A 22321-nucleotide genomic window follows, 5' to 3' on the forward strand; every position below is an offset into this window, starting at 1 on the left:
AAAAAATGAGAACCAAGACCTGGCATGTAAAGGAACAAGATCCCAGTGATGAGTGTAACTGTACTGTATACCTAAAATGTACCAATAAACTCTATTAAAAAAAAAAAAAGAACCTAGGTTCTAAAATCAAATAGACTTGATTTCAATTTTCTGCCATCTGCTGGCCTTTCACTTTGGGTGATTTATAAAGCTCTGTAAGCCTCAGTTTCCTTATTGATCATACGGCCACCCACCTCAGAGCCTTACCTACATACAGGGCAACAGTCAGAACCCAGGGCCTGGTACACCAGAAGCACACACTGAACGGTCACTGCTGCTATCGGTCTTCTTGTTCGTTCCTTGTGTTCCTGCCTCTCTGACCCTCTCTGTGGTACCCACCTCCTCCTCACTACCATCACCACCATCACCAATGAATATCTCTGAAGGGTCCCAGGAGAACCCCCACCCCTGTACTTGTGCGCTTCTGGGTGCTGGCTCTAGCAGGATTCTGCATGAGTACGAAGATCAGCTGTGATTCCCCCTGACTGAGCCAAGATGTTCTCCGATCAAAGCCTGGATGTCCAGGATCAGCTTGCAGATAGATCTCCTTGATCGGGTGCAGGGATCGGCCAGGGTCTTTGTGTGACTGCACTTCTCACGCGTTCTCCTGCTGCAACGCAGCTGTGAGCTCCGCCACACACCTCCCACTGGGGCACAGACCCTGGGCAGTGAGATAAGGATGCTTGGACTTTTCCCATCAAAGACATCAACTCTCAGCAGCAACATCAGCGGTCCTAAGCCATAGGGACTTGGAATCAATAGTTTATGAGACTGTAACAAAAGATACTGTCTCAAAACCCAGCAAGAAACTAGTGCCAAGTCCATTTTCTGACATCCAGAATTTCTGAATAGCAAAGAAGGATCTCAGGGGTTGGGTGGTTTACTTTCCTCCTTCGTCCGCATCAGGCCAACTTCTCCTAATTAGAAGCAAGAATTGTGCATCACTGTCATCTGATCAAAGTCACTGGCTTGTCCCATGTGCAACAGGGAAATGTTCAGCTAGGAGACGCAAGGACAAGGTGCAATCCGGGCCATGGAGGGGTTCTCTAGAATTTGGTGATTAAGGAATAAAGGAAAAGGAAAAAGAAAGAGACAGGGAGAAAAGGAAAACAAGAAGACAAGGAAGAGGAGAAGGACAATCACCTCCCTCTGTCTCCTCGGTCCCTAACACAGAAAGTGCACAGCACTGTTGGTTGGAAAGGAAAGGAATATTCTTGTAGGGCGCAGGTCTGTCAGCACAGAACTTTCCAGAACAGAGCAGTGTTAAGCTCTCCCTCCACTCCTCAACGCGTGCCCCGGGACTCAGTCCTTGGCCTTCATCTCCAGTGACCCCCCCAGAGTCTCCCAATTTTTATCTGCAGCCACACTTCTCCTTTGAGCTCAGACCAGGGCCATTATACTCCCCTGGGTGTAGACAAGAAGGACCTCAAGCTCGACATGTCTGAGACAAAACTGAAGGTCTATTCCTTCCTTAGACTTCACCAGGCCGGCAGACGTGGCCCTGCTCGCCAGCACGCTGAGGCGAGGCGCGGGAGGTTCGTGCTGCGATCCGCGCTCTTCACTTTGCGCCATATCCACGAGCCGGTCAGCTCGGCTGCTCAGCCACGTCCACCCTGCCTCTCCCCTCTCAGGCCTCTTCCGGTCTCGACCTCCTGCTCATCTTGTCCAGCAGCACAGCCGCCTGTGGGTCTCCCTGCTGCCCTGCTCACCTCCAACCCATAATCTCCATCCACAGAGCAGTCGGGGTGACTTCCAGGATGACACGTTCGTCAGACCCTGCGTGCCTCTGCGCGGCTCCAGCAAAGGCTGTCTGGACTCCAAGGTCCTCCGCTCCCAGGTCTCCGGTCTCAGCATCGCCCAAGCCCTTCTGTTTCCTCCTGTTTCGCGCTACTCCAGCAGCACCTCCCTTACTTCTCTTCCCGGACATGCCAAGCTGCATCCACAGTACCTCACCACTCCTGGGCATGACAGAGTGCTTCTCCCAAATCGCAGCACCCTCACACCACTCCTGTCTCTGCTCCAACATCACCTGCCCCTGGAGGCCTTTCCTCACCACCTCATCTAACATAGCCATTTCCTTCCATCATGGCTGCCCCCCAGTCCCAAGGGTCCCCCACGGCACTTACTGCACTACCTGAACTACGGCCCTTTTGAAATTAGTTCATTTGGTCAGGCGTGGCAGCACAGGCCTATAGTCCCAGCACTTGGCAGGCTGAGGCAGGAGGATCTCTGAGAGTTCAAAGCCAGCATGGGCTACACAGTGCATTCAAGGTCAACCTGAACCACAGGAGACCCTGTCTCAAAATAAATAAATAAATTAGGTCCTTACCTATTTCCCCATCTGCCACCACAGCAGATACATTCTATCTTGTTCACTGTGCTCCCGGAGCCTAAAAGTCTGACATGTTATAGTTATTTAATAAATATGTGAACAATTAAATGCTGAGCACTTGCAATTAGCTAGAAAGGGCTTCTGATAATCAGAGTTTGAGTTTTATTTTCAAAGAGGTGAAGGACAAATGCTGGCTGGACTCACACTAGAAGATCACGAATGTCCCGATTTGACTGCCGTCCCAAGCGTCCTATCCTCTTCCCTGGAGGGCCAGGCCACCCTTTACAATCACAGGACCACCCATCACCCTTAGATGGGTCTGTGCTAAAAATCACCATTTGCTATTCCACGACCGTGGCATGGCTCGACGGCCAGCTACTCCGGGCGATAAGCAGAAACGAAAGGCTCCCCAACGCCACAGCTTTATGCAGACAACACGACACAGTTCAAATGACACAATGCTCCAGGGGACCAGGTGGGGTGTGGACGAGACCACCTGCCAGCCCTGGTGGGATAACAGAGCACACCGCAGAGGCGAGTTGGCTTAAGACTGCCCTGCAGTTCACTGTATGGACCATTTTGCTGTGTGTCTGCATAGAAACTCATCTGACGCCTACATTTCCCCATCTCGGGGATGCGAAGGGACAGCATGAAAACCCAACAGGACGGAGCACTGTGCCGTGCCCAGGCTGAGCTCTCCATGAAGACTGAAAATGGTCTCTGGCCTTATGCTGTCTTGAAGTCTAAACGATATAACACACTGCGATTTCCTCCCGCACACCGCACACCTCTACAGCCTCACACAAACCCCAAACGCTCTGCTGGGTAGTGGGGCCAGAAAGCACGGCAGTGTGGACAGATCGCGGGCTGGGGGCGACCCGGGCTTCCAAGCAGCCCACACAGAGGCACGGCTTCGCACACGGAGGGGCAGCCTGCCCAGAAATGTCCCCCAGGACTTCTGCGTGACCAACAATCTGTTCTCCACGCTTCACCGGGACTCTTGTCACACCTCATGCAAGAAGGTCACAAACCCACTTTGGGTTAAACACTCTCAAAGCTTACTGGAAACCCGCTGGCAGCTGGTGCTGTGTTTTGAGAATAAACTATGCAATCTGCAAGGTTTCCCAAAAGCGTGGTTTCTCCTCCAACGGAGAGCAGCTGTGGACCGTGGACAACAGGAACTTCTCCCCGCTCACTTCTGAGTCCAGAGGCCGCAGACTTGACGCGGGTGGGATGGCAAGATCAGCTCTGTCTCCCGAAAGCAAAGAGAAAACACAGGCAGGGCCCTGGCACGGTACTCCCTTCTGCGGGGTCAAGGCTCCGCCCCTCTGCGTCCCGCTTCAAGGTCATGTATCTGACCGCCTTTTGGCAGTGCTCTCATAAGCATTTTGTGAGGACGGCCGTGCGTTCCTGCTCCTGGCCTAGCTCAGCTAGGGAACTGCTCTTCCTCATAATCCGTCTTCGCTGGATTCCACGTAATGCTGCTTGGCAACAAGGAGCGGCTTAGCCTGTAAACGAACAGGCTGCCCGGGATCATGGAAGCTGGCTGTGTAAACGGAACGGAGCCCTCTGAGCCAACAGTCCTTGGCCTGCTGACACAGCTGCGTGTAGTGCCCGCTCGCCCGCCCGCTGGAGCCCTGAAGGGTATTCAGTTACAGTGCAGAAATCATAACAAAGACAGGAAACGGATCAGCATGCTGTGGAGCTAACACCCTCCCTGGGGGACTCCACTGATTTCTAGGCTGCATATGTTTTTCACCCTGCCTTGAAGAATGTCCAGTCACATGCCCGGGCTGATCCGGGAGAGGACGGAGGCTCGGCAGGGCACACACAATTAGAAAGGGGACCCAAGTGTGTCAAGGAGAGCGCCTTATCTCGGAAATAAAGACAGGCAATTATTCAAATGGGTGACAAGTTTGTATGGGGTTTGCCTGGGGCGCATTTGCTTAAAAGAAGGTATGAATGGAACAAGCTAGATTCCACCGCGAAGATCCTGCCAGTCAGTCCCGATAGCTGCTGAGCGGCGTCCAGCGGAACGCAATGAAAACAAGTCTCCTCCATTCAGCATCTGTCAACATCGCTGCCAACGAAAACTGGATCCCTGCCTGCTTGGAGTTCATGATTAAGGGGATGGCACATCCTTCTGGCAGGATATAGGGAGTTTTTCAAAAGTCACAGTAAGTCTGCAGATTGGAAATGTGTATTTTTTTAAATTCTTCCGACTGAGTCACATAAATACGTCCCGTTCTACATAAAGCTATGGTTCCCCAGAGCCACTGCCTTCTCTTTGTGGCAGAGGGACCCACACTCCCTGCCAGAAGGGCTCAGGACGTGGGACAGTGAGTGCTAGAGAAACCTCAAGTCCAAATGCTGGAAGGAGAGCTGCTCTACATGCTTCCGATCTGTTTGCAGTTAGTTTACTGCGCTAAGTTTTGGTGCACAATGGGTCATTTTCCAGAATGTTCTCAGAAGACCCAAGACTATCCCTGACTTCGGAGTGTACCCTTGAGTACCTCACTGAGAATGTGTGTTTGTCTCTCATGTTAAGCAAGCTATGGTAGGAGGATGCCAAAAGTTTAAGGCCAGGTGGAATGACATAGAGACCCTGTCTAAAACCAAAGAAAAAACAGACTTCACCAGGCAGCCTCTCCCTCCCTTGGACAGGGCCACCTGGTTAAAGGCCCTCCTGATGTTGGACCTCCTCTGTCTCAACTTCCACCTGGCAGGAGTTGGGATCACAGATTCTGTCTGATCACTTGCCAACACCTCTCTCTCTCAGATCAAGTACTCCGTTCCCCTCCGCTCCACCGCCACTCCTGGGGGGAGCTCTCCTTCCATATTGCACAGAGAACTTTCACTGCTGCCTAAGTAAGCAATGGAGAGAGATGAACTGCTCAGATTCTCAGGAGGGTTTTGGACTGATTTGGGACAGGATAGCTGTGAGGCACAGGCAGAAGGACTTTCTTAGACGGGTGTGGTGGCGCACGCCTGTAGTCCCAGCACTCGGGAGGCTGAGGCAGGAGGATCACTGGGAGTTCGAGACCAGCCTGGGCTACATAGTGAGTTCCAGGTCAGTCTCAACTACATAGAGAGACCCTGTCTCAAAGCACACACACACACACACACACACACACGCAAAGGACTTTCTTTGTCTTAAAAATGTGAGGGGTGGCTAGGTGTGGTAGCATAGTCTGTAACTACAACACTTAGTAGACTTAAGCAGGAGCAGCACAAATTCAAGGCCAGCCCGGGCTGCATAACTAGATCATGTCTCAAAAAAAAGTAAAAAGCAAGAAAGGTGAAGGATGCTATAGCCCGTCCATGTGTGTAGGTCTGCAGTCACCTGCTGTGTATTCTTTGCAGGTAGGCAGCACCCAGGTCTACTTTGGGTCTCACTTAGGGAGACTTACTTGGCAGGCACAGAGCCTGGAACACTCATGTAGAATGGACTTGTAAGTAAAATCCTAAATCAGACAGCTTTCCGCACTGGAAAAGCCTGAAGATGGGAAGAGGTTGGAGGTCTAGAGAGGACAGATGGGTGAGAGTGTGTAAAACTGTGTGGAGATGCGGGTGCTATGCTTTATGTGGTTTGAGTGTGTCCCCCAAGGCTTCACATGTTGAAAATGCCTTCCCATGGTGAGACGTTAAGATGGTGGAAACCAACTCTGACTTTGGTTTGGAGGCGAGGCCTTTGGGAGGTAATCAGGATTAGATAAAGTCATCAGGGTGGGGCCCATGACTGAACTCTAGTGGTTTAGACCTGAAGAGGAAAACACGATGCCCCACACTGGACTCTGTCAGCAAGAAAACCATTACCAGATATGGGCCTTAACCGACGACCTTGAGAGCTACGAGCTGAGATAGACTTTTTTCCTCCGTAAAGTTACCTAGGTCGGGTACTTCATGATATTTGAAACAAAAAGCAGACTACCACAAGGAGTGCTTGACACCATTTTTGTCTCCCTTCAAACTCTTCTAAGGCCAAGAGTCTGCCAGGAAACCCAAGAGCACCTCTCTCTGCACAACCAGGGCATGCTGGGACGGTTCTGTCTTCTGACCCTGCCCCTTCCAGAAGCTTCTGAGGCAGAAGTGGAGCCAGGGCCAGACATAATTCCCAGACTCTCCCATGCCTCTCAGTTCTGAGGCAGGAAGAGAGAGAGAAGAAAAAGGGCTCGTGAGGACCTCCTGAAAGGAAGGCCACTGCTCAGGAGGCCGGCCCCGAAACCAGCCTGGAAGTCCGACAAAACACACGTGCTCAAGGTACACATTACTGTATCAGACTGCTGTCGCCCTCTTAATTATCCTGCTTTTCAGTCAACTCTCATAACCTCTCAGGACTTCCCAGAGAGCTGTCCTGAGGTTCTCCCTTTAACAGGGGCAAGGCGTGAATGATGACTGATTAGCCGGCCACATTCTTAACTGCACTCAAGAGACAGAAGAAAACATACCGAGTTATTGTGATTGGGCTTGGAGCTCAGGTAGGCAGCACCAGTAAAACAGGAAGACCTTTTTTTGACAAGAGATGTCACTTAAAGGCATGTAGGGTCCCTCTGTTGTCGTCCAGGAATAAAGTTCTGGCAGGCTCATACCTAATGTCCTCCCACGGCTACTCGGAATGGGCCACCTGAGGGAGACAGATTCCCCATGTATTACACAGCTCAGGTTTTATGGACTTGTCTCACCTTCTGAATCCCCCATCCCCACCCCAAGTTTCATTTCACACATCAGTGAAAAAGCCTCAGCCAAGGGGTAAGAAGTTTTCTTCCCAATGGAACAAAATTCAGGAACTTTTTGAATCAAGCTAAATTATGTTACCTGGGGAGGTTGCCAAATACAGGTCTGCTCTGTTTTGAATCAAAAAACCACCCGTGGTAACCTCCTGTCCAGATAGTTGAGATTAAAAACACAAGCTCGTAATGCGAGTTTGACCAAAGATTGTTGCCAAGTGCGTTACGCCTTCAATGTACTTCTCCTGACGATTTGAATACTGACCCACAGGGGAAAGCGGGCAGGCAGCCCAGGGCCAAGTGTCTGATTAAGTGGCATTCTCACATTAGCTGGAGGAGGACCCTGTGACCAGCTCCCCCACGTGGCCCCAGGAGTTTGCCAAGTTTCTGTCCTCCTGTGTCCAAGGTGTACTTCCACGGTCAGCCTCAGGCCCTGGAGCCGGGGTGGCCTCTGGGGCCAGCAGGTCACAGGCAGAGGGTAGAGGAGAAGGCGCATGTCCCAGCCCACAGCGTGTGGCCCCAGGTCCTGGCGGGCGCCTTCCGTGTGGACACCGGACTTCTGCTCGGTATGGGATGGATTACCAGGAAAGCCTGGCGGGCACGTGAGGCCCTGGAGATAAAAGCTGACTTGGTTTCCCTTGGTGTATCCCACCCCAGGGGTAAACAGATGATTCCCAATCTTTCTCAGTGATTTCTAAAAAATTGCTAATAATCATCTGTGTTTATCCAAAGGGTATTTAGATTTTTTTCTCTTCCAGTAATTCAAAAAACAAGCCTTGGAAATCATATATAACAGCACAAATAAATACGTCACTCAAGCCACAGGCATAATTTGTATTTTTCCAGTAGCCACACTAAAAACATAAAAAGAAGCAAGTGAAATTATTTTTATATTCTGTTTCACCTACTTGACACTGAACACCATCATCTCAACATGTAACTGATGTTAAAATTACTCGAGAGATTTCATATTCTTTATTATATTAAACCTTCCAAATCCAGGGTGAACTTTAGACCCACTGTGTATCTCAACTGGAACATGTTTTTAGGCTCATGAGTTACATGCAGCTTGCGGCAGGTGACCCCACCAGCTAGGTTGGGCAGATCACTGGCTGCCACCCACCTGGCTCAGAGCACTGAGGGAGAGGAGAATAAAATGTTAACCAGAGCTGGGCATGGTAGGACACACCCATCAGCCCAGCACCTAGGAGGCTGAGGCAGGAGGGTTGCTGCCAAGTTCAAGACTACATACTGAGTTCAAGGCCATCTTGAATAACTGGCTTGGTCCTTAGCTTCTCTTCAGCTGCTCCTCTTCCCCGGGTGGTGACAGACCTGTATCAGGGAGGGTGAGGACCTACGCCAGGGAATCGTCTAGAAGGGGTGCGGGCAATGCTTGCCCCCCCCCCCAAAAAAAAAAAAAAAAAAAAGTGCTAACCAGGCCTCCTTTTCCAGGTTATAGCAACTCAAATATATTGGAAGGTATAGGTATTGTGATGTAAATGACACACACTCGCCGCTCTGGGGCCATTTGGATTCTATGCCTTTTTAATGCCCATGTATTATAGCAAGTTACTTCAAGGGGTTTTTTTCCTCCCCTCTTTCGGGAAATGAATGGGACTGCTGTACTTAACAATGCTGGGATATAGTCTGGCATCTCCTCAAAAGATCAAACGTGTAACTCAGCTGTCCACTCCAAGGCATCTAGCTGCACAAGAGAAATGAAAACGCATCTACACCAAAACCTGCCTGAGCCTTCCCGGCAGCCTCGGTCCTGATACCCAGGAGGAGAAGCAGTGGAAACGCCTATCGCCAGCTAAGGAGCAGCCACGGGAGACGCAGCGCATGCGCGCGGTGGACTACGACGCGGGGATGGAAGGGAGCCCTGCCGCACGCTACAGCGTGGGTGATGCTGGAAGGTACTCAGCGAGGTGAAATAAGCCAGACACACACACAAAACATCATAAAACCACATTTCTGTGAAACATCCACAAGCAGCCAAGTAGCCTCCAGGAATGAGGGGCGACAGGGTCAGGAGGGAGGGAGGGACAGTCATCCAGGGCAGTTTGTCTCTGGAGAGATCAAAGTGTCCTGAGATGATCTCAGCGGTGCTTGCATCACTGATTAAAAGCCAATGAATACTTCAGGGAATGACCTGGGAGATGCGCAGGTATCTACAAGAATGTCACAGTGATAGAGGCCTCTGCCCACTGTCGTGGGACTACAAGTGTGACCATGTGGGGTGGGTGTGTGAAGGACCCATCAACACAAAGTTTGGCTGGTTGAAGCCTGTGTGTTTCTTTATTTCAATAGGTCAGAGGGGGGCAGCTTCAGTTTAATTTCCCCCTGCCAGAGAGGCGTGTCAGCCCATTACTTGGGAGGCTGAGGCAGGAGGATCGCCATGACTTCGATACCTTTAACACACAAGCCAATCTGAACTGTCTCAGAAAAATAAGAAGAAAAAAAAAAAAACAAGTGTAACATCTCCAGTGTAAGCCCTTCCGGGCAACAATGCCAGAGTCCGGTCTTTGAGCGGCTGTTCTCTGGGGTGAAGGGGAGGTCGAGGGGAGCGGAGTAGAGGGGGGCAGCCTGCGGCCAGGCTCCGATGGAGACAGCCACGCACCTCTGCCATGCCTGCTGCTGCCCTCCCGGCCCTTTCACCGCTTCCTCATCCTTGGGCTGGTTCCTAGCAGTTTTCCGTCAGTGCTTCCAGAAAGCCATTTATTTACCCCGGGCGGAATAGCAGGCTCCAAGATTCCGCTTCACACTCCTTTTACGATGTTTTGCCTTAGGGTCGGTTTGTTGTCATTGTTTTCCCCCACATCCTAAACACGGAGGAGGCAGTGAAGCAGCAGTTCCGGGAGGGGAGGAGTACCTCCGACTGCAGGCTGGAGGCAGAGGCGATCGTGCTAGGGTGCTTCCCCGAGGTGCGGAGCCTGGGTTAGATCCCGCACCTCGAATAATAAAGCTGTGAAAGCACTCGCTGTCTGTACCTGACCATACACTGCCGAGTTTCAAATATTCAGCAGTATCTGGCCAAACCAAAAGTCCTGGGTCTGTTAAAATTAAGAAGGTCCTAAGTCACTCAGAGAAATCACCTCCTCACTGCAGCGAAAGGCGGCGGCGGGCACCTACGCCCTGAGGGTCCCCAAGAGGAGCTGGGCCCTGAGGCTGCGCCATCTCCCTCCCGCTGAGGTCAGCTGTTATCGGTGTCCAGCAGATACCCCAGTGGTATCTCCCCCAACCTGCATCCCTGTGCAGCCAGATCACAGCTGTAGCTCTGCCCGCTGCCCTCCCAGGGCCCGTAAGACACGCTCACTGGCGGGCACCGGACAGCTTAACAGCATCCACCTTCGGCCCAGCCCGGAGGGTTTCCCCTCCCAGCCTGCACGCGCCCAAGCCCACTCCCACCTCCGCCTGTGCTCCGCCGGGCCTGCCGCTGCTCCGGTCGCCCCTCTTCCGTCTTCGTCCCAAGGCCCCACTGAGAGACCAACCTGGATTTTCTACCCTGCTTCCCCGAGTGACTTCTGACTTGGCGGCACCGTTCTTGACAACTGACCTCAATTTACCCTTGTCACTCCTCCGCGGCACCTGGCGCCTATTAGGTGCCTAATAAACAGCACGGAAAGCAGTAACTCTGGTGGCCCAGAGGCGGGTATTGCACAGCCCCGCTGCACTTTCCCATGAGGTTGGGGGCAGCTGCCCCGCGGTGTCCATGGGGAACAGGCCCAGGACAGTGAGCAGATACTGAACTGTGAAACATGTGCCTTTACCTATATACACCCTCCCGCACCCTTCACACCGTCCCTAGATGACTTACAAACCTAACCACTGTGCATGGTGGCGCACATCGTAATTGCAGCACCTGGAGGCTGAGGCAGGAGGATCACTGAGAGAGAGTTCAAGGCCAGCTTGGGCTACACAGTGAGACCCTGTCTCCAAAAAATAAGATAAACACCTAACACAATATAAATGCCATGTAATTATTCTTATTGTTTGGGGAATGGCAAACGTCTGTATGTGACAGGCTCAGATGCAGGTTTTTCTTTCATTGTTTCAGACAGGGTCTCGCTGCATAGTCTAGGCTGACCTCGAACTCACTATGTATCCCAGGCTGGTAATGATCCTCCTGCCTCAGCCTCCCAAGGACAGGGATTACAGGTGTGTGCCACCACGCCAGCAGCAGATTTTCCTTATAAACATTTCCTACTGCCACAGCGAGGCAGAGGGACCTGTGCTCACCCCGCCACAGCTGCAGCTCGGGGGCATCTCAGCCATGATGATCCATGGCTTCCAGAGCAGCCCCCCGAACTTCTTCAGTCATGGAAGCTGACGGCAGCCAAGACCCATGTCACGAAGTCAGGGGATGTGGGGAGGTCGGCGGATGAAATGCATTATGTCATCTCTCCGGAAACAATGTTTGGAGACAATGTTTTAAGAACCCAGCATGGTCCTGGCTTTGGGATTGACTTCAATGCTACAGAGGCACTGAAATGTGTAAACCACCAAGGAATGCTTACAGCAGCCTGTGATGAGGAGCGGCAGGGAATCAGGGCGGAAGGTGATCGCTCTAAAGGCTGTTAAACCATAATGGTCGGACCTGTACAACAGATTACAAGGGGGCATTACCTGGAGACTCACATTAAAGGTTGTACCTACAACCAGTCACACAGAACAGATTAAACTTTTCGAAGTTCTCCTCTTTGAGGATGAACTTCAGGATCCTGGAGTTTCAAGTCTGAGTGTGAAAATGAGTAATGCCTTGTAGTTTTTTTCTGCTGTTGCAGTTTTTCTTGGTTTTTCTTTTATTGAGTTTATTGGTACAATCTAGGTATATAGTACAGTTACATTCATTACTGGGATCCTGTACCTTTACATGACAGGTCTCGGTTCTCATTTTTTCCCCTGTCCCTGCCCTCCCTTCACCCCCTCCTCCCCTCCCCATTTAAAAACACTTTATTTCCATTTTTTCATTTTCTATTTTCTTCTTTTCCCTTATTACCTTTCCCCTACCCTTCCCACTATCCCTACACCTTAAGACCTTTTCTTCCCATTTCACAATGTCAGTTATCTCATTAGGATCTTATGTACTATTATAGTTTATTCACACCAGAGAAACTATTTGGTATTACACGTGAGACTTATTTATTTCACTTAGGAGTATATCCTCAATATGTATCCATTTTCCTATGAATGAATCTAATTTTGCATTCTTTATGGCTCAGTAGTATTCCATTTTATAGAAAAACCACATCTTCTTTATCCAGTTTCCAACTGACGGGCAAATGGGCTGTTTCCAAGTTCTAGCTATTACCAACTGTGCCACTATAAACATGGGTGTGCATATATCACTCTGGTATGATTCTTTTAATTCTTTTGGAAAGATACCCGGCAGAGCTATGGCTGGGTCAAATGGAACCTCTAGTCCCAGCTCTTTGAGGTATCTCCAAATTGATTTCCATAGTGGTTGCACTAGTCTGCACTCCCACCAACAATGGAGAAGGGTTCCTTTCTCCCCACAACCCCGCCAACATTTGTTATTGTGAGATTTCTTGATAGCAGCCATTCTTTGTGGGGTGAGGTGGAATCTCAGTGTTGTTTTCATCTGCATCTCTCGAATGACCAGTGATGTTGGACATTTTTTCATATATTTACTTGCTGCTTTTACTTGTCTTAGAAATGTCTGTTCATTTCAGGTGCCCATTTTTGAATCGGGTCTTTGTATTTGGGGGAGCTGGTTGTTTTGAGTTCTTTATACATTCTAGATAAGCGTCCTTTGAGGAGCAGCTGGTAAAATTTTTTCCCACATTGTAGGTTGTCTTAGTTCTGTTGATGGTTTCTTTTGCAGTGCAGAAGTTTTTTAGTAAGATGAGATCCCAGTTGTTGATTCTGCTAGTTCCCATGCTGAGGATCTGTTCATAAAGTCTTTTCCTATGCCAATGTCTTCAAGAGTTCTGCCTAACTTACCTTCCAGAAAGCTTAGTGTTTCTGTTTTAATATTTAGATCTTTAATCCATTTGGATTTTAATTTAGTGCACAGTGAAAGATAAGGGTCTAGTTTTCATCTTTGGCAGGTCGAGATCCAGTTTTCCCAACACCATTTATTAAAGAGGCCATCCTTCCTCCAGTGGGGATGGTCAGCTCCTTTGTCAAAGATGAGGTAGCTGAGTACATCTGGAGTTGTTTTTGTGTCTTGCAATCTGTTCCACTGATCCTCAGGTCTGTTTCTTTGCCAGTACCATGCTGTTTTTATCACAGTGGCTTTGTAGTAAGTATAGTTTCAAATTGGGAATTGTTATACCCACTGCCATGTCTCTGTTGCCTAGGATGGCTTTTGCTATTCTAGGTCTCTTATGGTTCCAAATGAATTTTTGGATTTTTTTCTAGTTCTGTGAAATATAGTGTTGGAATTTCAATTGGCATTGTATTGAATATAGCAGTTTTGGTAGTATGGCCACTTTCACTATGTTGATTCTTCCTACCCAGGAGCAGGGGAGATCTTGCCATTTTCTTATATCCTCTTTGATCTCTTTTTTCAGAATGCTGTAGTTTTCAGTGTAGAGGTCTTTTGCTTCTTTTGTTAGATTGATTCCTAGGTACTTCATTTTTTTGGATGCTATTGTGAAAGGAATTGTTTCCCTAATTTCTCGTTCAGTGAGTCTTGTTATTTGTGTACAAGAAAGCTACTGATGTTTGGGTGTTGACCTTGTATCCAGCTACTCTGCTAAAAGTGTCAATTAAGTCTAGAACTAGTCTTTCGGTGGAGTTTTTTGGGTCTCCGATGTAGAGCATCATATCATCAGCAAATAATGACAGTTTAACTTCTTCCTTTCCTACCTTTATTGCTTTAATTTCTTTCTCTGGTCTAACTGCTGTGGCTAATGTTTCCAGAACTATATCGAAGAGGAGGGGTGATAGTGGGTGATGCAGTTTTTCTTAGAATCGATGGGGTGCTTCTCAGAATGAACGACACAAGGCTTTACCGTGAGGCCGACAAGACCTGTGTCACGAGAATACACTTCACAAAAGAGCACAACTGCTGATTTAATGCAAGTTCCACCTTCCTTATTCACAGAACCTAATGAACTGCCACAGGATTTACCAATAAAGAAGGCAGTTTGTGAGAAGCTTGTATTTCCAGAAAAAGTTGATCCTGACCCTGCAGACTCCCAAGAAAGCAGACCTGGGGCACATGATGTGATACAACACACGCTCACTGAGGAATCTGATGGGACAACCTTGGCCATTTGTGGGCGAGATTTTTATTACAAGAATTAAAAACGAGAATCAAGACTTGCCATGTAAAGGTGCATGATCCCAACAATGAATGTAACTGTACTGTATCCCTAAAATATACCAATAAACTCAATAAAATTAAAAAAAAAAGAATTAATTGCTCTGCGTGCAGAGTTCCTGCAGCCTTAAAGGAAAAAAAATAAAAGATTGTTGCAGGCAGGTTCCACTTTTAACAAAAAAGTCCTACCACAGTCAGCTGAGCCCACAGTTCCAGAACTAGCAGACGCAATGGCCGCTGTGCTTTTTTTTTTGTTAGGTTAAGAGTAGGAAGAATTTAGTGAAAGACACTTCTAAGAGACAGAAGGGGGACCAGAAAGCGGGCTGCCCACCTGGCTTCTCAATGGTATTTTGTGGAGCAAAGCCATGAAATGAGGCAGGTATAAAGTGGGACAAAACTATAAGACCCAGTGGAAAATTACAAGGTAGGCATGGGGTGGGATAAAACCATGATCAAGCAATACGATCACAAGTTTGTCACCCAGGTGATATTGATTACATGGGGATCAAATGGGGAAGCCAGTCATGGTGAATGCGCCTCAGCTGTTGTCTCTGCTGAGGGCCCGCCTCATCCAACTGTCTTACCATGTTTTCTAACTTAGCTGTGTGCAATATTCCTTCCTCTGGAGAAGCACCCCTAACTACTGTCAGGTGAGAAAGGGTATAGTCTTCACCTAACTGCTTCGAGCTGAGAAGGGTTGATGTAGGGGAGACAGCAGTTAGGGGCCCACTCCAGAGAGCTAATCTAACGGGCCTCAGACAGAAGTCACGTTGTAGTTCAGCAGCTGTAAACTTTTTTACAAGGTTGGTCTGCTGGATCCCAGTAAAAGGGATCCAGCACATTTGTCGATGGTTCCGTCTGTATGACTGTCTGGAGTTTGGCAGCCTCTACCCAAGAACAAACAAAATTTTAAGGAATTGGAGTGTGTATGACCTAAGCATGTGTGTTAGAAGGGAAAGGTGGGTGGGCAAAGATCCACGCTCAGAAGCTGAAATAGGGATGGTTAACCTGCTGGATCTCAGAGGTTACCTATCTGTAAGTCTGATGTTTTGTCATCAGTCTCCCTAGAAGATACAGACAATTTGAAGGACAATTTTAGCTAAGAAGTTTTAAAATGCTTGTTGAGTTCTCAATCATTTTATGTTTTTTTTTAATGACCCTTAAGCAGTGGTCAGCTACTGGTGTAGCTGGAAGTCGCCAGGAGGAGTCAGAGAGCGGAGCCCCTTTTTATATCTAGTTTTGTTATGGTCTTGACTTGATATCTTAGTTACACTTTTCTACTGGGTGTTTAAGACCAAGTTAAAGTGAAACCTGTGTCCGCTGGGCATGGTGGCACACACCTGTAATCCCAGCACTCAGGAGGCTGAGGCAGGAGGATCGATGTGAGTTTCAGACCAGCCTGGGCTACACAGCTGAGTTTCACGTCAGTCTCAACTACACGGTGAGACCCTGTCTCAAAGAAACCCAAAATAAGTAAATAAATAAATAAAGTGAGACCTGTGTCAATCTTGCTGCCTATCGAGGTCAACTGAAGTCTCCCCAGCATTACTTTGGAACCGTGCATAGAGCTTCTCAGCTCCTGTCAGTGTCAGCTGTTAGAACGGGTCACGGCCTTGCTACCATGTTGCTTTTGGTGAAAATATGGGAGACTCCTCCTCCTTGCTGACCCTCCTGTGGCACACTGTGTTGACTTTTGTCCTCCGTCCAGCAATCTCCCTGCTCAGGAGGTTGGGCGACACCAAACAACTACACACCTGTCCTTGTTCTGCCTGTTCCTCCCACGTGACTGCCTCCTAACTTCACTTTAAGGCCCCTCTCCAAACTGCCCTCTGCACGTCCTTCTTTTAGCCCAGGGTTCCCCCTGGTACTTCTCTCTCCACAGAATTACCTACAGGATCTGGGTCCTCTCTTTTCTTCTCTTTCAAGTATTTTCAAATGATACTATATCCCATTTTCCTTCTCCCTTGCTAGACTGTAAACACAACAAATACTGGTGCGAGGGCTGCGGGTAGGGTATTACTTTTTGTGTCCAAGGCCTGGGGGTTCGAACTCTAGTATCCAAAAAATAGTAACTAAAAAACTTTTTTTACCAAGCACTCTGGAAGGCTGAGACAGGAGAGTTACATGTTCAGGTCCAGCCTGGGAAACTTAGCAAGACCTTGCCTCACGATTAAAACCAAGAAGAAAGGGCTGCAGATGTACCTCAGTGTAAAGGCTACCCCAAGCTTGGGGGAGGACACACTGGCCACTGACTTCTGTGCTGGCAATGCAGTCCCGGGCTCCAGCATAGGGACCAGAATAGAGCAGGTACAATACAGAGACTGCGGCACGTTCCTGTCTCTCAGTGGGGGCTGACCACGCACATGACCAGCGCTGGTTTCTATTCCCACTCAAAGCGCAGCCACTGCACAGAACCCCCGAGACATCCAGCCGCAGGGTGGCCGGCACTGAGCTCCAGAGAGCAGGTCCATTCAGCCTCTCACAGCCGGGTTCTGGGGGCTCCTTCACTTGGGGGATCTGTAGTTGGAGGAGCTTTCTTCCAGAATCACATTTCCCTCAAGACGGCTTAAAGGAGAGCTTGCGGGCCTACTTTCTGGGAAGAGATGAGTCCAACCCTAAACAAGGTCATTTGGGAGGGAAAGTTTGTAGCATTTCTTCCTCAAACCAGGCAGTCAGATCCAAAGCTCCTTCAGCCTTTTGTATCTCTGCAATATGAATCTCACAGTCGTAGGCAGGAGGACCGCCTCAAATTCAAGATCAGCCTGAACTACATAGTGAGATCTTGTCTCAAAACAACAGCAAAAAAAAACAACAACAAGAAAAAAAGAATCTCCTAACAACAACACACCGGTTTCAGCTTGATTTTACAGGAAGAAAAGCAATCTGATGAAATAATTCCCCTAATTACATGTGATTATCAGTAACCATCACCATTTCTAAAGCATCCTAGTATACTTGCAAAAGAAGCCTATCATCTTAATTAAGTGTAAGCAAAAAATAAAGTCAAGCAGGGGTACAATTTTGAAGCCGGTGGAGCTTCCCAGTATCTTGAGCAACAAAAAACCTAGACCACCCGAGAGATTTCCAGGAGTCTGGGCGTCACTACCCCCCCCCTCTGCTCCCTGGGACGCCAGAGATCCTCCGACCTCCACCCTCTTCGGAGTGGCTCTAGTTTGTCATCTCCCTTTACTTTCTGCATGTGGTTCTGTGTGCTGTAACTTCCTGCTTGACTGTGAGCTAGGCCTCTGTCTCCCGAATTCTGCTGCAGAGCACAGTTTGAGGGTGAGGCCTGCCCAACCAAGAGCTTGGAAACACTAAGCAAGCACCTTGAGGATGTGGTGCATTATAACGACTCACAGTTACTCCTCCTTCCAAGTCACAGTGCTATGGCTGGGATAAGAATCCTCACAGAGCCACGCCTGTCATCCTAGCACTTGGGAGGCTGAGGCCGGCCTAAACTGCCATAGTGAATCCAAGGTCAGTCTGAACTACACAGCAAGACCTTGTCTCACAAACGAACAGGGCTGGGGATGTAGCTCAGTGGCACCTCATCTGCCTTGCAAGTGCGAGGTCCGGAGTTCAATCGCAGTACCACATACACAAGTAAATAAACAAATAAACAAATCTATGCAAGGACTCACTCATTCCCTTCTTCCTAAGTCTCTGGTTCTTGAGAACTGAGATTCCTGATACCCCGATCCCAAAGCCTGTGGAGTTTTCTTTGACTTCCAATGCTTTTCCTATCCCCTTCCGTCTCTTTTCCTTTCTCTTCCTCTTCTTAGAATTCAAGAACTCCAAATTCTTCAGCTCTCCCCAGCTGCGGGTGTGCTTAAATCCATCTCAGCAAAAACAAAAACAAGACAGATTTTCAACTTACTATTTCAAAATCTACCCTTTCCTGGTATGATTATAAATAGAAAAATAATTTTTGAACACTCACCCTTTTTCGTTCCTTCATCCCCCCACCACCCTAATGCTGACTTGCAATTTTCCAAGCGAAGTGAGCTCCCAAAAAGAACTGACCCACGAGTTTCCCAGATGGGACAAGGACAAGCTCACCAGCATGTGCGGTTCCACTTTACAGAACCACAATCCTGGGGGGGAGAAAAAAAGGCACCAAGACACCAGGAATCACTGGGTGCCTTTTTTCCCCTTGGTGAATCCTCACACTTCCTCATTCAGAAAAGCTGAAAAACAGCTCCCAGCGGGCCTTCTTCTAAAGACGGGACACAGCTAAAGTGATTTTATTTTGTGGTAACTTGGGAATTTGTTTTCATTCAATATGTTCTGCATTAACATGAGAGGCATAAAGGGAAAAAATTATAACATGATAAATATTACAAACAAATTACTCGGTTGAGATAAACCAACAGATTTCCTCAAGATTATTAATGGAAACGTTATACTTTCTATTAAATTTACAAGCACCTTTATTTGGATAGTTATTTGCTGATTTTATGGGGCTCAGAGAGAAAATATGTTTGAGTTTAGAGATCGGCAATACATTTTGTTCAAAACATTCACACCTAGAAAATGCTTCAAAACTTACACAGGAACATACAGGCCAAATGGAAAGACAGTAATCCTAAGATCACTAAAATTGTGAGCAAAATTAACAAGAAAAGAGTTTGCCACCTGCTAATTTCTTCTACCAACTACATTAACAGCAGAGACCAGGGAAATAGATCTAAAATGAGGGTACAAAATATTTCTTTAGCACCGTTGGAGTAAGCCAAATGAATAGAAAGTAAAATATGTTAAAAATCAAATGCAGTGGTGGAGCAGACTATGAAACTTAATCACAGCACAGATGCAAATCTCTAGCACAGCTACGGCATGGAGAAACTTTGAAGTCATCTGTTATTTGGCCAAATTCCACGCACCCACGCACGCACACATGAGCCTGCACACACGAGCTTGCACACTCATACAGAATGCATAGGAGAGACCAGGACTGTGCACAGTGCAAGTCCTGAACTCACACTTCGTTTTCTGTCTTTGGAAACGTGTTCTCTAATACTAAGGATTTATGGAGCACTTTTGAAATATTGGGCATTGTGCTAAGTGGTTTCGCACAAGGCCCATGGCCTCCTCCCGGTGCCCCTGACACAGTCTTATTAACTATTATCCGTAAGAACTTAGTGGTGTAAATTTACTGTTTGGAGGCCACAGGGGCTCTGAAATCCTCAATCGCGGGCTTCAGTGCTCACAGGACACACATTTTGGTTATCAGAAGTGGGACAATGCCATGCGCACTGGCGCACACCAACAGTCCCAGCACTCAGGAGGCTGAGGCGGGAGGATTGCTGGAGATTTCGAGGCCTGCCAGGGCTGCAGAGTGAGACCCTGTCTCCAAAATCTAAAACAAAGGAACATAGCTGCTGTGCGCCTGAGTGGACTCCACAGCGCCGCAGTCTAGTAACAGCTGTGACAAATGCTCTGTGTGGCACACGGAGACAGAGCACCCTCTTCCCACTCCTCACCCCACCCTCCCCGAGGGGCAAAGGAAGGGGAAATCCTTGCTCTCCTCTTAGGTACCTAGGTACTGATTTAGCAACAAACAGTAGGAAAGTGCCCTCCGCCGGGTGTGGGACCCCTGTGGTGCTGGCTGAAATTCTGCGGCCCAGAGGGGAAGCCACAGGCAGAGCTGGCTGATGCTTTTTTATGCAAATATATCACAGTTTCAAACCTATCTGCTTTCCATTAAATGTGAAACTCCCCGAGGCAAAGCCATGTCTCCCCTCAGCACAGTATGATGGCTAATAAATGTCACATCGTTTCCATGCTGCGCTGACCAGGAACGACGTCTTCCAGGGAGTCTCGCTTCCTTACCATCTCGGCAAGGCTCGTGATGTGCACACATCTCCCCCTAAAATGGCCAGTTCTCTGGGGCTGCCTCTCTCCCCAGATTCCTGCTATGTGGCAGTGGACTCCCTTTGCTCCTCTCTCTGTCTCTCTCCCTCACTCCCTCTCTCTCTCTTTTTCTTGTAGACAAGGTCTCGCTATGTGGCCCAGGCTGGCCTTGAACTCTCAGCGATCCTCCTGCCTCAGCCTCCCAACTGCTGGGATCACAGGTGTGTGTCACCAGGCTCTGCTCACTCTTGCTCTCTTTTACTTGGGGAATGGTCCTACTGAAGCATCACCACCAGCATGAACAGTTTTAAAAGAAAACTTCTGTTCTCACAAGGATTTTTAAAATAACTCTTGTTTAGCCAGGCACAGTCGTATGTGCTACCTGTAATCCCAGCACCCCGAGTTTAATTGAGGCCGTCCTGGACTACACAGTGAGACTTATTTCAGAACAAAAAAACAAAACTTTTTTTGAGAAATTCGAAGGAAAAAGGGATTCTAAATGCTGCTGATGATAACTAAAATGGTCAAGATCCAAGGCTTTGTTTGATTCATCGCCACACCCTATTTCACAGCACATGGAAGGCATTGAGTGTGTATCCCAGTTGTAAGTATTCATCTTTCCTCTGTGGTTTCCCAGAGAAATTCAAAACCATGAGTTCTGTACAAGAAGTGAGTAGAACAACCCTTCCTTCTTGGTATTCCTTAGCAAATGGCCCAGGCAAGAGCTCAGTAAGAGCTATTGGGAGAGTTTTCTGTGACAGGCACAGACCAAGACTCATCCGGGGAAGAACATGTTCATCTCCCCCTACTGCGATGGTTGTTCCGAGCTCAGAGAGAAGACTGAAGATCCACAGTGTCAGCAACCAGGGGCCAGAAGTGTAGCTCTGTGGGAGCCCGGATTTGATCGCCCCACCGAAAATACTGCTACTACCAGACATCATCTTATTTCTACATTTTCAGATCCCACAGAGCACCAAAGACATATTAGAAAGTTCATTTCCAACGACAGAGGCTGCACAGCAGCATGTGGCACTGGGAATAAAAATGCAGCCTGGATTCCCCCACAACCTCTGCAGAGTTCTGAGTTCGAGTCCCACTTCCCCGACAAGTCTAAATTCCTCTAGCATCCACTGTGTGTGAAAGACACTGACCTGTACATGAAAATATTCACTTAATAATTTTTAAGTAGTACTCGAGTGCATGAAAAGGGAAGCTTGTATCCACCACGGCCAAACGTCAGTGCTGAAAAGCCTAGAAAAGGGAAATACTGGAAAAAGAGTTGTAGTGATGACTCAGAACAAGAGACCAGTTTCACAATATTTCATGTGGCAGGAGCTGTAGTCATTAAGATGTGGGACTTTAAATTCCTCTTTATTAAAAAAAAAAATAGTGCATGAAAAGGGAAGCTTGTATCCACCACGGCCAAACGTCAGTGCTGAAAAGCCTAGAAAAAGGAAATACTGGAAAAAGAGTTTTTGTAGTGATGACTCAGAACAAGAGACCAGTTTCACAATATTTCATGTGGCAGGAGCTGTACTCATTAAGATGTGGGACTTTAAATTCCTCTTTATTAAAAAAAAAAAAACCCTCAAAACTCTGCTTAACTCTACAGAGAATACCATGTTCTAGAAAACAAGATTACCTCCATCCACTCACCCTTTTGCTCATTTCCTCCTCTATTTCACATTTCCTGTTTCATAAGGTTTCTTTTTTTTATAAACTCTCGTACCCTCAAAACTCTGCTTAACTCTACAGAGAATACCATGTTCTAGAAAACAAGATTACCTCCATTCACTCACTCACCCTTTTGCTCATTTCCTCCTCTATTTCACATTTCCTGTTTCATAAGGTTTTTTTTTTTATAAACTCTCATGTCTGAGAGCCTACACTTTGTAGCTCCACTTTCAACAAAATTACAAACTTAAAAATATTTTGGGCACAAACTGGATTTTTAAATGTGTTATATTAAACATGGTAATTTTAGCCGGGGGTGGTGGCGCACGCCTGTAATCCCAGCACTCGGGAGGCTGAGGCAGGAGGATCGCTGTGAGTTCGAGACCAGCCTGGGCTACATAGTGA

At 48.0% G+C, this 22321-nt stretch overlaps 1 protein-coding gene and 1 pseudogene across 1 annotated transcript in view; one reads left to right on the plus strand and one right to left on the minus strand.

Moving 5' to 3' along the window:
* Positions 1 to 22321, minus strand: part of Colec12 (collectin subfamily member 12) — a 172505-nt gene that overhangs the window by 109026 nt on the left and 41158 nt on the right. The gene's annotated exons all lie outside the window — the stretch shown is intronic.
* Positions 11372 to 11893, plus strand: LOC104872448 (annotated as a pseudogene).

The sequence above is a fragment of the Fukomys damarensis genome, unplaced genomic scaffold (genome assembly GCF_012274545.1).
Source record: "Fukomys damarensis isolate Sample0158 unplaced genomic scaffold, DMR_v1.0_HiC HiC_scaffold_30, whole genome shotgun sequence".
Lineage (NCBI taxonomy): Eukaryota > Metazoa > Chordata > Mammalia > Rodentia > Bathyergidae > Fukomys > Fukomys damarensis.